Source organism: Hylobates moloch, unplaced genomic scaffold (genome assembly GCF_009828535.3).
Source record: "Hylobates moloch isolate HMO894 unplaced genomic scaffold, HMol_V3 SCAFFOLD_4, whole genome shotgun sequence".
NCBI classification, from domain to species: Eukaryota; Metazoa; Chordata; class Mammalia; order Primates; family Hylobatidae; genus Hylobates; species Hylobates moloch.
Genome location: NW_026652279.1, coordinates 51,114,564 through 51,129,650, shown reverse-complemented (window position 1 = coordinate 51,129,650; position 15,087 = coordinate 51,114,564).

The following is a 15,087-nucleotide window of genomic DNA, read 5'->3' as shown; positions in this document are numbered from 1 at the left end:
AAATAAATAAATAAATAAATAATAACTAGCAGTCCATAAAAAAAGATCATGAATATGAAGAATCAAAACAATATGAAAGAAGAAAAAAAAACAGACATCAGTAGGTTTGAGGGGCAAAGTTAAGTCACTTGGAAACAGTTTGATCCTTTCTAGTCTTGCTCTTAAGCAGGACTACTTCACAGGTATATGACCTGGTCAGTCACACAGGACCAAAGGTTAGAGAGGCTGTAGGCTTGATTTGGTACTCTACTCTTGCCAACGTGGAAGTCTTAATAATTTTGAATAAGGGGTCTGGCATTTCCATTTGGCATTGGGTCCCTCAAATTATGTGGCTGGTCCTACTTTTAAGATTCATTAGCTGAGACCAGAGCAATGTTTAATCTAGGGCTGAGTATACCACTGAAGCAAGACTTTGCAAAGTACTCCACCCAATGCCCTGTGAAAAATCAGATTTTCCAGTTGGACTGGAGGGATCAGGTGCTGTTCCCAGCCCTGTGTGAGGGCAGGGTATTTTCTCTAATATTCTCAGGTAGTTTTTCCATCTACCTCAGATAGTACCTCACATGCACATGCTGATGTGTTCTCCTGAATACCCACAGAGCCTCTGAAGATTCATAAAATTCTCCCTATGTAGCGGTCCCCTCTCTGGTCTTTTTTCTTGCAAACCAAGGAAGTCCACCTGGGATCTCCGTTCCCGCACCATGGCCTGCAAACTCACTCAATAATCAATTGTTTGGCCACCTCATTTATTTCTCATCTCATAGGTATCACTGCCCTTCATTGTCTAATATCTTGTGTTTTGAAAACAGTTGTTATATATCTTGTCCAGTTTTGTTGTTGTTATTATCTCAGATGGAATAATTTATACCATCCTGTTACTCCATATTGGTTGGAAGTAGTAGTCCAAAAGCATTTTATGTAACAGCTTACAAAAGTCTAAACATCCCCAATATTGACCAATGGTAATGTAGATACACAAATTGTGGTATGTTCCTACAGAAAAAAAAAATGCCATTAAAGAAATAAAAATAAATAAAGTGCAACCACATTCAGCAACAAGGATGAATTTCACAAGCAATGTTGAACAAAAGAAACTGGACACAAAATAATGTAATAATGCATGCTGTATGACTCCAACACAGGCAAAACTAAACTGCTGTTAGAATTCAGGATAATGGTTATCTTTCAAAAGAAGAGAGGGAGAGAGGGTCACAATCTGAGGGTACATAAAGGAGGCTTCTCTGCCCTGCTCATGTTTTTTTTCTTGACCTGAGTGGTGTTTATGCAAGTGATCTCTTTATGATAATTACTGAATGTTCTTTGTACTTTTCAGAATTCTAACAAGTGCATTTGGAAAGCATTTTTGTCAAGAGGTATATAACATATTTGCTGAGAGTATTCTAAAATTCCTGAGACACAAGCTATACGTGCTTACTAAAATAGAGTGGTTTTTGACATTGATATACATTGCCATGATGTATGTATGTTATATGTCAAGAAGCTTCTCTGCTAAAAAAAGCCAAATTTCACTAAATTGTTTCCTTGTCTATGGAGACTTTTAAGTGTATTTGTTTGCAATCATTTCCATTAAAAGATTTAGTATGTGACTAACACCTTAAGTTTTGGATTGTTGACAGGTTGCTTGACGTACCCTTTGAAGTTCATGGGCACTGCAAAGAATGCATTTTTGTAGCTGATCCAGCTCAAATGCCCAGATTCATCCACATCTGCAGCTTATGTCACAGGGCTGGCAGCTAATAGAAACCATCAGCTCTGCCTTTGTTTTGTTATCAAATCACATGTGATAATGTCACAACCAGTAAGTTGTGTTTTCAGGTATGTGTTTGTACTGACTTGACAGTGAACCTAAAAAGTGAAATAAATAGGAAGAACGAGAAATTCTAAATTCTCACCCTTCAGGGGTGTTGATATTATCAATTTGCCTGTGTTGCCGTTAAACACACACAAACACACACACACACACAAACACACACACACACGCACACACACACACATCTTCTTCACCTCTGGTGTATAGAATAGCAGGACAAATCCTACATTGACAAATTAATGACTGTACTAAGCTAAGTCATTTTAAACTGGATAGCTGAGATATTTGGATTTACATTTTGAGGTTTTCAGAAAGATAATGTGTAATCCACCGTGTTATCTGCTAGATAGAGAAGTAGTTTGTGTTGGAAGAAAAGGGAGAGTATTTGAAGGCAGGAGCTCAGAATTGGGCTCTTCACCCCACCACTTACTAGCTGTGCTACCTTCACCAGTCACCAAATTAATTTAATTTAATTATCATTTTTCCCATCTGTGAAATGAGAACTGCTTCACTGGGTAGTTATGGATATAATATGAAGAAAAGGTGTTTTATGCCCAAAAATGTGTGACTACCACCTAAATGTGTAAACTGAGACTCAGAAAAGGAAGTGACCTGTTCAAGGTCACAACTAATTAAATACCTTGCATATAATGTTACCCTTCGTGGAAGAAACTTACTCCAGCCCTCCCATTCCAATGCCATGTTGCTCTTGCCAGTGCTGTGAGGGCCTCAGCTACTAAGGCCATTAAGGTATTCTGAGCGACAGGAATGCTGCAGTTGTTCTGACTAGAAAGCAAAAGTCATTGAGCATTATTTGAATTTAAATTAAATAATAGAGTTGTGTCAATGCAGGTGAACATGATAATTTTTCATTAATAGTCTTCCTAGCCTTTAATCAAAATTGACTCAACTTGAGAGTAATCTTCTCAGCTGGACTTTATCACATAATTTGCTTATATTTGGCTGATTTAACTCCTCAGCAATAAAGGGTAACTAACACCGTTTTTAAAAATAGACGGTATAACATTTTAACAGCTTTCTGAATCCCCATTAGGGTTCAGATCTACCTGAAGTTCGGCTGCAGCTCTCCATCTTATGATTCTTGCTTTATTCACAATAAACTCACACAGTCTTCCCCCAGCATGTTTCCCCACAATTCACATGTAAAATATACCTTCAAGTAATGTATTAGGAAGAAGTAAAGCCATTGTGTGGAATAAAAAAGAAAGTACTATATAAATTTAAACAGTTATTGAGATGAGTAAAGAAGTTTATTGATTTTGATTGTAAAAGATTTTGTTGAGCATGTACTTTTATACTATAGGTAATGGGAGGTTAAAACAAAAAGGCAACATAATAGAAAGTCTCTAATTTCATAGAACTCATAATCCCATTATGAAAACAATACGTGTATCCATAAAATATCAACAGTACTAGGCATTTAATAATTAAAGACAGAATTACTTAGAATTAGAACTTAAGGATTTAGGGGCTGGAGGAAATGATACTTAAACTGGGTTTTGAATAATAGGAAGGTTTTCCACAGTGGAAGGGAGAGAAACACACACATACACACACACACACACACACACACACACACACAACCTAGATGAAGAAATACCAAGAGAAAAGGCTAGGAAGTAAAGTTCCAAGTGCTTACAGAGATTGTGTCAGGGAACTTGTGGAGGAGATAAGGGGGATTTTAAATTCTTCTGGCTGAACAATCAATTTCTAGGTAATGGAAAATGATTGAGAGTTTTACAACCGACTCATAGCCATATCTCAATGACCTAAGCTCCAAGTACACTTTGTTCCAAAATTGAGCCTTCAGACAAAATGTCCTTTCTATTATGATTCTGACACTAACTTAAAATGGGTTGAAATGCTGATAGATATATATTCTTTTAAACACCAAATCAGGAAGTAGAGAAATGGGACAGATAATTGATCTCCCCATTCTCATACTCATTAAGTATTCACTTGCTCTCTGGAAACACAGATTATGTGTACTCACAAAGCCTGGTGCATCGAGTAGGTGTGGATCCCTTAATATACTCGAAGAACATGCCATATGAATGGATTAGAATATGTCTCACATTTGGTGAAGTAGAAGCATTTTCCAGTTTCTACCTAAATGAGTCAGAAATATTCCCAATAGTTCTGCATCATAAATGAAGAGAGGGTAGATAGTTCTTCCAGGAATTCTTGAGTGCTTGCAGAGCTTATTAATGTATTAATTTAAGAATAGAATTCCCAGGAATATAAACACTTGCCTCAAAATATCAAAACAATCTTGGGGCAAACAAATATGTATTTTTTAGAATTAAATTTTTTCTTTCCATTCAATCTAAATGATACATGTATACAGGGAAGTGGTAGAGGTAAAATTATCTCTCTCTCTCTTTCCTTGTCCCCTTTCTATGTATGTGTGTGTGGGTATCTTTCTGAACAAAAAATATACTGTGAAAATACTGACTATAGCACAGTAGTAGAAAATATGTTAGAATCAGTTTAAACCTATACTGTTATTGATAGCCTCAAAAACATTTGAAATTCTTTAAACAAATGAAAGTCTTCATTATTAACTTCATCATAATTGTTATCTACAATGGGCTATTTTTAGTTTAATAAGCAGCTATAGATGCGAGTATTTTGATATAAAGCATTTATTAAAATACATATTTTTTAAACTACCCAAGGCCACAATTATAAGAGCATTCAGTTAGTCACTTTAGTATATATATTCAGGGGGAGAGCAAAGAGAAGAAAACAGAAAAGAAGAAAGCATTTACCTGACTGATTAAAGATTTTATGGATCCAGATCTAGACTTAGATTTCCTAAGAGGCAGCTTTAGGCCACTAACTGCATTTTCCCTCTGTTCGAACGTCTGATATCTCCAAATTGTAGAGCAATTGATGCTATTTTAGGAACAAAGCAAATACTTAATACGTATATTTCAAATAATTAAAATATATAGAAATCTACAGCAATGCAAAAAGAGTTACACTCCATGCACAGCCTAAATTACAAACAGCATAGGTTGAAACACTTCAATTCTCCAACGACCACAACTCCCTTTGTCAACCAAAACCACGTTTTTTGCATTTTCCTGAAAACAATCATGGACCTTTAACGCAAGAATCTAAGAAGTAGCGATGATTCTGAAATTGGTTGGTGGCCAAGACCCTGGTTCACGTACTGCAGTTGGCTTTAATGGACTTTAAAAATAGTTTTCTCTAGGACACCTCAGAGACATGAAACTAGATAATAGTGACAGGTAGAAGCCACTTTTTTGGAAATTTCAAGGCACAGGTGAGGGAAAATTAAAGAAAAAACTTAATGTGAAAGAAGCTTAGAGATGACTCTTTATATATCATTTGGAACCACAGATTTTGAAGCAACTTTACACAGCATAATATTAATTGGAATTTGCAAACAATTATAAAGCTTATCCCAAGTAAATGAATTTATATACACCTTTGTATAATTTGTTGGGATCCTCTATTTTTTGATGCACTGTATCCATTTCCAGGAAACATTGATGTGGTATGCAAAATTTTAAGATATACCTCAACATTTCTATCCCCTAGAGTACACATCTCCTATAACACGCTTCACTTGAATCCAGGTGCCATCTATGATTATGATGGATGTCACTCCAGTGATTATGCTAAATTATACGGCAAAGAGATTTTGCAGATTAAGGTCCCAGATTAGTCTGAGTTCATCAAAAGGGTGATTATCCTATGCAGGCCTGACCTAACCAGGTGACCCTTTTAAAGAGGGTCAATGTCTTTCCTAAAAAGGAAATTCAAAGAGATAAATTCACCTGCTAACTTTGAAGAAACAAACTGCTTTGGATGAGGCCATGTGGCAGGGGGACCTCCAGTAGATAAAAATGGCCACTGACTGACAAAACAAAAGAGCAGGGACCTCAGTCTTACAATCCCAAGGAAGTGATTCTGTCAACAACTAGTGATTTTGGGAGAGGACTCTGAGCTCCAGATTAGCAGGCAGCCCTGGTTGACACCTTGATTTCAGATGTGTGAGATGCTGAGCAGAGAACTCAGCTATGCCATATCCAGACTTCAGATGTGCCAAAACTGAGATAAGAAATGAGTATTATTTTAGGTTGCTGAATCAGTAGTAATTTGTCATTCAGCACAGAAAAGTAATACAGTCAATCTGTACTGAACAACTACTATTTTTTTCTGCTTCCTGTCTATCCATCTACCCATCACTTTTTCCTCTTTTTCTAGAAACAAGTCATATTTCCTTTAGCAAATTGGTCCTCACAAATTCCAACCACATAATTCTCTTAGAGGTTGTTAGTCACAGTATTCTCTTCCCACTGACCCTAGCAAAGGGTCTGTGACAATCCACACCAGTGATAGAACCTAGTGACAGTGACCTGGCATGCTGAATGGCCCAGGCATTACCATTTGGCTCAAACAAAGCCAAGAGAATTCCTCTATAGGAAGGTTCTTAAACTATCTAACAAGGAAACTGATTTTCACTCACTAAACTGAAATTATGCCCATGGCTCTGTTCTCTAACTCTTTGCTTGCTGAATCCTGGAAAAAGCTTGACTTAATATAAGAGTATATGAAACCAACAAGTAGAAAGAAGCAAACAGGAAAGATGGGAAGAGAGAGAGCCCTGACCCCAGTAAAGTCTCCAGTTCTAATTCTTGGAGCTGTTCTTGTCCCCACTCCGCTTTTTTCTATTACTTGTGCTTCTAAAGTTAATTTTTATTAAGTTCTGGGAACCAAGAGTGCTGAATTGGGTTTTGGTACCAAAAGGGAGCTATTCATTATAATATCTCACTTTCTCACCCCAAAATTTCTAATGTAACACCCAGAATTTTTTCTCTTGCCTAGAGAAGGTAACTTAACCTAGAGAAGGTAAATCTTCGCTTTTGTTATATATACCAAATGCTATAACATGCCCTTTTGACTTATTAAGTAGGAGGAGAGTAGAAATGACACTCAACTCTTAATAAGACGAAAGAATTCAGAAACAGCCATGTGTTCAATAAGGCTTTCTTTCTTTTTCATTCCCCACAAAGTTAGTCTTGTCAGGAAAATCATTGCACTCTTTGAGCAAGAAATTAAAATCTCTCAAATTGTTATGAAAACACCATACCTTTCAGGCTACCAACTAAAAACGGAGGCCAACACAGGTAGAGTGATATGCTTTGGCTGTGTCCCCACCCGAATCTCATCTTGAATTATAATTCCCATAATCCTCATGTGTCAAGGGAGGGACTCGGTGGGAGGTAACTGGATCATGGGAGTGGTTTCCCCCATGCTGTTCTCACTGTAGTGAGTGAGTTCTCATGAGATCTGAGGGTTTTATAAGCATCTCGCATTTCCCTTGCTTGCACTTCTCTCTCCTGCCACCATGAAGGTCTTTGCTTCCCCTTCACCATCTGCCATGACTGTAAGTTACCTGAGGCCTCCCAGGCCATGTGGAACTGTGAGTCAATTAAACCTCTTTTCTTTATAAATTACCCAGCCTTAGGTGTAATATCTTTATAGCAGTGTGAGATTGAACGAATACACAGAGGATGACCAAGTGACTCAGTTTAGACAACTCCAAATGAGAAGATGTTATGGAATCATTTAGGACATTGTGCTGAGTCCTTAATTACAACCTACACTTAAGAATTCTGTGACACTCTGGATTTTGATACTCATTTACCTAATTCATCTGCAAGACACATTTATTTATAATCTTAGCCTTAAATTCTCATTGGTAATAATAAAGCTGTGATTTTCAGTTGGTGACAGTCTCATTAGAGTATTGTAAAGTCCTAGGACACATTAGAAGAGAAACATCCTTTATATAAGAACTAAAGCAAATACAGCTAAGAAGCCATACCTTTTATATCAGATCAGCTACTGCCTTAGATTTTTATCTCTGTGATCCAATTACTACAGCTTAATATACTTCTCCCATCTGTGGTCCCTTACCCATCACACTAAAATTTAAAAAAGAAATTATACTTTTCTCATGTGGATTCAGAGATTAATTATCAAAATTAAGGAATAGCAATAACTTCACTGAAAGTAAAGTAAGGGAATGAATAGTGATTACTTCTTCCAATCCTTCCTGAGTAAGGTTCGTCTGAGAGAATATCATCCTGAATTCAGCTGCTGATTCCCAGGGAAACTATCAGCAGTGGCATCCTGTAAAGATCTGCTCTATTTAAGTGACAAAAATGCTAATCAAAATGGAGAGGAAAATTTTATAACTAAATACAAAACTTTGATTTAATAATTATTTATCGAGGGAAAATTATTGACTGAGTAATGTAAGGACATGAAAAAAGTATGAAACATGGCCTCTACCCTCACACAATATAGTTGGGAAGAATAAAAAAAAGACACAAAATTTATAAGAAACAATAAAATATTATGTATCATTAGCTTCATGGAAGAGCTAAATATTGTTGAATGTCAGCAATATACATTTTGTAATTTTTAACTCCTCTAGTTTTCAGTGTCTTCATCAGTAAGATATGAACAATAATAATCTTCCCAAAGTGAGGATTGCCGAGTCTGTCCTGCAGGCTCTGGCAGGGTGATGGATGGAAGAAGTTCGCTAACATAGGTATTTTACTTGACAGCGTGACTAGGGGACCACACGGCTCTGCCTCACTGACGAGAGAGTCCAGCAGCCACCGAGAGAGTGCAGCCCCCATAAGTCAGCCCCGCTCGCATTTATTTAGTACAGGTTTAATGACAAAAGCTTGAAGTAAACACAATTTGTGGGTAATAAACATTGTTGACTCCCCCGAGTAGAGAGCAGTCCTGCACGTAAATGATTAAAGTTTGATTTCTGGAGGCAGGAGTAAATAAATTTATCTAGATAAGGTCCTTTACATTCCCTTGTTATCTAACCCTTGCTCTTAAGAAAATTTTAACTGCCTTCAGCCAAATACTCTTTCGAAGCTTTTGCAAAACCTCCCGGCATTCCAAGAAGGTTTGCATCTTTCCCTATAATTTTTATAACTTTTCCCACCACCCTGACTGATCTCCTATAAGGATTAAATGGGATAAAGTGGAGGTACTCAATATGGGGTACTATTACTTTTCACATTTTTTATACACTATACTGTTGCCCTTTTCCCTAGAAGCCAAACAATTGAATATGAAAGATATAAACCTATTAAAGTGAGATTATTGTTCAGTAGGGTAAAGACTTACCAAACTGGGTGATCTATGTGAATAGAAACAAGATATAAACTCAGGAGCTCAAATCAAGCCAAAAGAAACTCTACTGGAAGAAACTTAGAGAGAGAAAGTATAAGTTGTTCTACACTTCAGGGCTTAAATAACCTGAAAGAAGTCACTTAACTAATCAGAAACAGATTAAATAGTCTGATGCTCAATAAATGTATCTTGTGAAAAAATAAAAAAGAATGAAAAAAGATACTTCCATGCACATGAAATCTAGGATTTGAGAGGCATACCTGAATTTCAGTCTAGACAAATGGCAAACCAGTAGCTATAGGCCTTCACCATTTAATCCCTAGGATTTCCCCAAGGAAAGACAGGAATGAAGAAAAGGGTGTATGCTTTCTCAGCAAATACGGCTTCAGAAGAAACAATCTTGTTTCCCTTCTAAACAGATTAAACCTAAGATACTCCTACCTAAAATTTCTGACACCATTACTGTGTGAGTTTGGGGCAAAAGAGACAGTATATACCTTAGTCAATAAAAACAGTAGCTTAGATTTACATACATAAAAATACATATTAGATAAGAAATTGGAAGTGAAACAAGAGGTGACAGTTGAAGTCTGATCATTATTTTAAGCTCCGCAAAGCAGAATTAAATAACAAGACTGGTATTTATGATATTTGCTGTCATTTCACACGTGTGTCTTTGTAATATTTTGTTAGATTTACAAGATTTAGAGGTTTGTTGTTGCCCCATCTTGCAACCACAGTGGTTTAAAAGTAAAGCACTGATCTAAACTACAGATCAAAGGTACATATCTAAACCATGGATTTTCATCTCATTATCCTTGTTAAATGAAATCAGAACACTTGACTGAAGTTACTGAAAAGATACATAAACCAGTATTACTAGACTTTATACTTAGATGAAATAAAATATGAAAAATATGAATCTGGCAGTGTTACATCATATAATCACTTAATTCAGGAGAATTCAATCTTACTTGTTTATCTAGTTTTATGATGCCTGTAATTAAGTAATCAAAACATTAAAAATAAGTAAAAGTAAAAACAGTGTAAGTAGTGCAGTTAATTTTGTCTACCAATACATCCAGCAGGCACATACCTTATCCTAAAATGAGTGTGAGATAGGAGATATGTAACTCCTATTATTTTAGTCTTTTACATTTCTAGCATTCCTGTGTATGTGAACAATTTACTTCACTGAATGTAATTTAAATATTTAAAGATTAATATATATGTACATATATATACATACACGTTTACATGTATATATATACACACCCACATACATACTTTTTTGACTCACCATAGCTCTTAAACACAAGCCAACCACTTGTTCCCTCTAAAAAGGAATATCACTGTATACATTATATATTTATAGGTGTGTAGTGCTGCACAGGATTGTATTTTAAAAGCATCCATTTGTGCTCTGTGAACCTTTCAGAGGTTTTTCAAATTTAACTTTGACTCTATACAGTTTTATCCTTACCTATAGGCAGCAGTCCCTGACCTCTACCAAGGCTGCCTCTATGCTTGTTAGTTTACAAGGGAAATAGGTTTTGGGAACACTAGAAAATTAAAGGCAGAAATACAGCTTAACATTGACTCTCTTTGTAATCACAGATGAAATGTCTTAAGAATCAAATCTGGAGGGCCCCAGATAGGGCAGAAATAACCACAATTCAAAAGAACATTACAAAAGATCAGATGTTGGTAAAATAATACTTCAGGGTGAAAAGTTTTTGGTCAGAAGCTTTCAAAAAATGCTCACTTAATTGTCAAAATATGATAAATATGAGAAGAGAAAAAGCAGCTTTTAAAAGACTGACAAATCAGAAAGAGGTAGATATAACAAGTTTTGGGATCCGCCTCGAAGAAATTTAAAACAGTCAAGTGAGGAGTCAGGGTAGTGAAAACAGCTGTATAAAAACACTAAGGAGAGGAAAGAATGGGGAACAAATCACAGTATCTCATTAAGGCCAAGGTGCCCCCAAAACGACAAGTATTATTCATGGAAATGTCTGTGAATGGAAACCATGAGGACAATTGCTCACGGGATCAAGAGGCTGTCTTTTCCATGGATTATTAGTGGTTGGGGAGCCATGACCCTGAACTATCCTTCTTCTTTGAGTGGGGGCCAAAAGAGATGTTAGAAAGTGATGATGGGAGGTCTAAGGAAAGATAAAATGATACGCCTAATGAGGGATACTTTGGGAAATAGAATTAACTAGATCATGAGCCAAAGACAAAGACTGAGGCCATGGGCAAAGGGAATGAGCCACCCAATCTATACACTAAATTAAAAGTAGCAATATGTAAATATCTGACTCACCCCCAAAAAACTATGAAGAATGTGCTTGCTTATCTCATGTATCCAAGATTCTCAGGTTGGTGGGATGATTATGGTGAAGAAATGGAAGGACAAGCAATGGAATCAAGCTAACGTGAGGTCAAGAAAGGCAGTTCTGCAGGTAGCTCTACAAACTGTTTTATATTTTGAATGTCATGCAATATTTTGCCCTAGATATGGTCAGAGCTTGTCTCTTAAAGGACAGAGTTACCTCAGATGTCTTGTTATTGACTCTCTCTGAACTAAGGTTTTGGGCATTCTCAGAAGACTCCAAAGTGGCAAGTGACAATAATTTATTCTCAGATAGAAAAGATGCAAACTCTTATAGTATTAATGTTTTTCTTAAGAAATATTTTAATAAAATAACAATATTTTAGGAAAATATTCATTAAGAAATATTCTAATAAAATAAAATAATAAAATATTTTAATAGAATAAGAACTATTTTGATAAAATACCTGATTTTAATAAAATAAAAATAATTTTAATATAATATATGCCAAAGACATTACTAAATTTTTTTTACCTTGTTAGAATGTTTGGAACATCAATTAACCTAACAGACAGAAGTTTCAGGTTTTAGAATCAAACAAACCTAGATTTCAATCTTAGCTTCTCCACTTAGTAGACATAGGACTAATAAGTTTCAGTTTCCTCACCTTTTAATCAGTTACAAAAATTAGCTAGCTTAAAACTTTTTTGAAAGTATTAAATGAGATAGTATATGCAGATATGTTGCTGTCTGTGAAAATATAAGAATTTAATAAAGGCAACTACAAGTATTAACTAAACATCACTTGAAATATATATTTTTAAGATTTAGTTCTCAAGCCCATCTGAGACTAGTACATGACAGAGACACATACTTTCTTATTCACAATCACAGTGATTATGAAACTCATTAGGTACTTGTATAGCTATCATGGTACAAGCACCTTCCATTTATTAGAGCCTTAAATTTTTTTTTTTTAAAGACAGTGTCTCACTCTGTCGCCAGGCTGGAGTGCAGTGGCATGATCTCAGCTCACTGCAACCCCTGCCTCCTGGGTTCAAGCGATTCTCCTGCCTCAGCCTCCCAAGTAGCTGGGATTACAGGTGGGTGCCACCACGCTCAGCTAATTTTTGTATTTTTAGCACAGACAGGGTTTCACCATGTTGGCCTAAATTTTAAAAGGATCTAAGCTAAGATGAGCAAAGCATCAATTTCTATACCTTTTCTGTAATCACATACTTGAGCCCTATGTAAATATAAGCAAATGTGTAAATTGAGTATTATTATCCTAAAGGGGAAGAAAATAACAAGTGATAAACTGGTTTTCAAGGACTTGTTTGTTTTCAAATAACAATAGATACAAGCCACAATATTTATGTAACTAAAAAATCATCCGATCATTAAATACCACACTAGAGACTGTTAGACAAAATCCAAGGACATATTTTCAACTTATAAATATTAATAAGTCAAGTTTGACTTCAAATATTAACATGATTGAATCAGCCAGATGTTCTTCCATGTATTTTTGTGATTTTGATTTCTGCACAGATATTCATTCCACCATAAAAATGTGTTCAAAGATTGTGAAAATATCACTAGAAATTGAAAGATAGAAATAAATGGAATGCAATATGATTCCTGAATCTTTTATTGGTGTATACCTATTATGGTTATATTAATAGTTCCATCATGATAACAACAGTTAATGTCGAGAAGGTGTGTGAAATGGTAGGTCAGATAAAGGATCAACTAAAGAAACCAATGATATTCAGTCTCCACTTATGTATTCTCCTGGTCTCTTTTCAGCCAGCATAGAAAATCACCAGCTCTTAGCCAAATATTGTAGTCCCCCACACACACAGGTGAAGGGAAAGACCATCATTATATTGCTAATATTTGTGAAAATACGACATGACTTTTAAAACTTTAAGTCAAAAGAAATAGCAATTGCCTTTGAAGCATGTTTCCTGTGTCTGTTTCCTCTTCGTTTTTATGCAAGATATCTGCTAGCTGCTTGCCGTGGCGCGAGTCAGAGCCTCCGGATCGGTCGTCACCGAAACGGAAGGACTGAGGAGCCTCTGAGAGGCGGGAGGCCGTGGGTCACCTGGTACCAGGATTTTAACGAGCAAAGGAGAGGGGCCCAGGCCGGAGACGCGAGGAGGAGAGGGAGAAAACTCCCTTCCCTGCAGGCCGGAGACGCGAGGAGGAGAGGGAGAAAACTCCCTTCCCTGCAGGCCTGAGACGCGAGGAGGAGAGGGAGAAAACTCCCTTCCCTGCAGGCCGAGGCGGAAGTGAACGATAGGGGCCTACCACTAACGTAAGGGCGTCGGGCAAAATGTGTCCGTCACAGGAGCGGCTAAGGTCGGGCGATTTGCCTGAGAGGTAGGCCCGGGAGGGGAAAACTTACCGAGATGAGGCCGGTGGTGGGCGAAGAGCTCGGCGAACAGGAAAATGGGTGAAGGCTGGCCGGAGGTCTAGACTGAGCCTGGGAAGGGGATCCGGGTCCCACCTAAAGGTGAGGAATCCCAATCCGAGTCACGGCACCAAAATGAAGGGCGACAGGCTAGTCAGAGACGACACCGGTGGCAGCCAAGAGATCTTTATTGGAGAGGTAGAGGTCAGGTCGCGCAGGGGAGAGAGAGACGAGAAGAGCGAGAGAGAGCGGCTGGTGTGCTGGGTTTTATATCCCTTGGGCCTACGTGGGGCGGGCCCAAGGGAAGGCGGGAGATGCTTCTTTCTGATTGGCCCTCCTTTGGTGGGTTCAGACAGTGCCCAGTCAAGGAGGGGAGAAGAACCCGGAACCGGCGCCATTAAGGTACCCCTGTTGCCTAACAATATCTACCTCTCCATGCAGGCCCTTGAGTCTGCTTTACTCTCTGTAACACCTCCCTATCTCTGCTTCTTTATTAAGAGTATCATAAGATGAATATCAAGTCCATGACAGATGGGCATAAGCAGTTATCATAAGATAAATTTGATGAAAGCATAGAGTAAGCACTAAAAGCAAACTGCTATAGCAGAAACCAGTATCTATTACAGGGCCTCAGTACATATTTCTAGAATGGATATTTCATTTAACCCCACTAGTAACACAGTAAACTATGTATTATTATTCCCTATTAATAAATAGAAAAACTAGTGTTAAACTAGATTGGGTAAATTGCACAGCAAAAAATAAAAATACAGCAAACTGGAAAGAAAAATTACATCAAACAGAATGTGAAGTACATGTTTTTGCCTTTATTCCATTATTCCATATTTGCCTTCATATTGGTCTCTGTCTGTATATGTATGTGTCATAGATATGTGTCTCTTCATTTTAACATTGTTTCTTCCTATCTCTTCTGGCTTTTATTCCCTTATAATAACCATAACATCATACAAAAGTTTAGAACATTTGCTGCAATTATCAAGTAACACTTTATGTTCTCTGGTTCTCATTTTTAAAAGGAATTTGGAGGCATAAAGGGAAATGTTGAATATGTCTTATAAAAAAAAAAGAGAGAGAGAGAGAGAAAGAGACAGGGCAAGTACAAAACCCTATAATTTTTTTCTCCCCACGGATCAGGTCAATAATAAAAAATAATAATTTTATATCCCTCCCTGTGTCATAAAACAATGTCTCTTATTTTATTGCTACTAGGCAAGTAAACCAAAATCAAAGACTTCATATTTTTTAATGTGTATACTTAAGTAGCT